Here is a 3,661-nt window from a genome sequence, read left to right on the forward strand (position 1 = left end):
GCCACAGGATTGTGACAGTCCAGTCCTTGTTCCCAGGTCACTAGATTTGCTGTGCTGCTGCCTGGCACTCACTCACCCTGTGTTTGAAGGGGGCTGGGCTGACAGCTCCCTTGGCACAGTGATAACCTGAATAGCAAAACCCAGATGGCTGTGAGAGACCTGGTGCTGAGCAATACATGCCTAGAACGAACAGAAAACAACCTCAGTGTGAGGAGCTGCACAGCAGATCATGGAGGAGTCATAACATGAAAGGAGAACTCCTATTTCTTCATCCTTCCCATCTATGTCCCCTGGGTTTCCTGTGCCCAGTCCCTGCTTACCTGCTGGGCAGAGCTCACAGTCAGACTCACTGGTGGCACCAGTCCTGGGGCCAAAGGTGCCCCTTGGACATGGATGCTCTGTGCTGAAGTTGGTCCCTGGCAGACAGAAGTACCCAGCAGGGCACACATCAGGAGTATGTGCTCCAGGACCTAGGACACAAGGACAGCACACCTTGCTCAGGAGGTGTTATGACAGGGGACAGGCAGTGTTGCTCTCTCTCATCAGGGCCAGCCTTCCTCCCCTATTGATTCAGCCAGACACAGGGTATAGATGAGGCTTTTGTAGCCCTATGGACACTGATGAGGAACAGGAGTAACTGAAATAAACACAACCTGGTCCATCAGGACTGGTTTTGCCCAGCAAAAAACTTCCTCTCCCTTTGCCAGATCACACACAAGGCAAACCCTAATCTCCTGGAGTCATGATCTCCTTCATCAAACATCTGTAGCATGAAGTACCTGTTCTCTGAAGTTCTGCCTCAGACAAAGAACATCTCAAAACACAAAACAACTGACAGCTAAGTCAGTTCTGAACTATTTGCCTGGGGGAAGCATGAGCTTCCCATTCAAATGTTCAGCTGTGACTCTGAGCTCTCAGTTGTGGTTCCAGCTCTGCTGAAACTCCTATTGGCTGTCAAATAATTTCTCCCCTGTTGCTCCAGTTCCTCAGCTGAGAAAGGAAAAGCCCCTTTGTCTCATGGAATGTGATGGGTGAATTTGTTCATGTCATTCTGACCACAAATATTTCGGTGTTGAGGGGAGCAAATAAACATCTTGTGCAGACAGATGGTGAGAACCTCTGAGAAGGAGCAGCTGTGTCCGAGCAGAGTCCCTGGCTGCTGGCCAGCACCAAGGGCTGTTTGCCAGCATAATTTGTTTCCCTGAGAGGCCAAAGACATGTAAGACATGTAGAAGAGGTGGCTGAGCCAAGGAAGAAAGAAAGTGCAACAGCACGCAACAAGTGTTGTGGGTGACCTGAGGCTGCATTGCTAACCAAAGATGATGTGTGGTACTCAGTTTATTCTTCTGTGTCTGCTAAGCACAAGGTTGTAATACATAAAGCTGTGGTGGGTGTCTCCAGGTGTCCCTGGAGAAGAGGAGGCTCAGGGGAGACCTTCTCACCCTCTGCAACTCCCTGACAGGAGGTTGGAGTCAGGTGGGGGTTGGTCTCTTCTCCCAGGCAACCAGCAGCAGAACAAGAGGGCACAGACTCAAGCTCTGCCAGGGGAGGGGTAGGTTGGATATTAGGAAGAGATTTTTTCTGGAGAGAGTGCTCAGGCATTGGAATGTGCTGCCCAGGGAGGTGGTGGATTCCCCATCCCTGGAGGTTTTCAAGCTGAGACTGGATGTGGCACTTAGTGCCATGGTCTAATAACCACAGTAGGGTTGGACTTGATGATCTTTGAGGTCTCTTCCAACCTGTTTGATCCTATGATTCTGTGATTCTTGCCTCACCCTGTGTAGCCCCCAAACACAGCAGCAGAGACTCACCACTGCAGGAGTGCCCAGCTGGGCAGAGCTGACAGTCTGCTGCCTGCCATTTCCCACTGCCAGAGTTGAAGCTTCCAGGGCTGCATGGGATTGGGGATTCAGAGCCCTCAGGGCAGTAGAAGCCAGGGGGGCAGTGCCTGTGGTCTGGCTGTGTGGATCCAAGCTCACAGAAATACCCAGGGGAACATGTTCCTGCAAGAAACAAAAGCTTTGGTGTTAGAGGTTGAAGCAATCAGAAAACACATTTTAAAAAAAAATCCAAACTGGGAGACAAGAGATTTAGATTCATGCAATACTCACCAGAAACTCTGGCCAGGCCTTCTCCTTGGCAGAACTTCCCTGCAGGGCAGGGCAGACAGGAGTTACGGAAAGCCATCCCAGACTGAGGCAAAACTGTGCCAGTAGGACAGAGCTGTGGTTTGCTGCTACCTGGGGGGCAGTAGTGTCCTGCTGGGCACAGGCTGCCTGTGCCATCATTGACAGGATTGGCTTTGTGTGCCTTGGAGGTGCAGTAGTGCCCAGGCAAACAGGGACCACTTGGGGCTGAGAGTCCTAAGGAAGAGGAGCATGAAGTCAGCTAAGCCTGTAGCATTGCACACATCAGTTTCTGGACCAAACAAACCAGACAAGCCTTGTCATCACCATGATTTCAGAGTCTACTGGCCTGTGAGTAGCTCTGTTACTTAATTGCTTGATCCATACTCTCAATATTTACTCACACAACTGATTACCAGGTCGTTAAAAGCTTTCTAGTTCCTCTTTGCAGAAGGAGCTGATTAGTGCAGCTCTTTCCAGTAAGAGAACAAACCAAATGATTCTTTGGTTTCATCCTCTTTGCTCAAACAAACTCACCTTAATCTGCCTGTGACTTAACTTACAAAAGATCTTTTCAATTATCTTTTCAATTTTTTAGGGGTACCAGAGGTCATTACAAAAGCTACCTAAAAGCCATGTGAACTGCATACACAACACTTCATCCACAGGAGGAACTTTTTTAATAGATAGATACAAACCAGCCTAGGATGGTATTTATTCCATATGTGATTCCTACCTGCTCTGGCACAGAATGTGCCTCCAGGACAAGGCTTGCAGTCCCTGGGATTCCCCAGCCCAGTCTGGTTACTGTAGGTCCCCTCTGGACATGGATACTGGTTGGCAGCTTTTGTTCCTGGCAGGCAGTAATGTCCTGCTGGACATTCCATTGGTTTGACCACACCACGTGAGACATTTCCTTGGAGATCACCTGGGTAACCTTCTAGGGCACAGAACCTGCCAAAATATCCCAAAGTCTTACCTCAGCCCATGCTCTCCAGTTCTGCCAGAGACTGAGAAACTTCTGCACACCAGTGACAGTCTAAGATGCACAACGACAGGAAAGCAAAGTACTTGGAAGGAAAACAAATGGAAAGCTAAGGCTCAACTATGTCAGGACCAGGACCTGTTCAGGCACTGGAATATTGCCCATGGTGGTGGTGGAGTCACCATCCCTGGAGGTGTTTAAGAGGTGTTTGGACCTGATGCTAGAGGATGTGGTTTAGGGATTCCAGCAGTGACTGGTTAATGGTTGGACTTGATGATCTTAGAGGTCTCCTCCAACCTTGATGTTTCTAGGATTCTATGTCCACCCTATCCATTCCAGCAGACAGACCTACTAGGATGAATTTGCTCTGATCCATGAACTGTCGTACAGAAATGACACAATAAAGGGAAAGGTGGTAAGAAGACAGAAACAAGAAAACCAATCTTGCATATCAAAGGACACAACACACAGAGCAGCCTAAGGCAGAGGGAAATACACATGCTAATTCCTGAGGAAAGCACCAAGAGGAAGGAGTGAATCCATTTCACTT

Source organism: Acanthisitta chloris, unplaced genomic scaffold (genome assembly GCF_000695815.1).
Source record: "Acanthisitta chloris isolate BGI_N310 unplaced genomic scaffold, ASM69581v1 scaffold8624, whole genome shotgun sequence".
In the NCBI taxonomy this organism is placed as follows: domain Eukaryota; kingdom Metazoa; phylum Chordata; class Aves; order Passeriformes; family Acanthisittidae; genus Acanthisitta; species Acanthisitta chloris.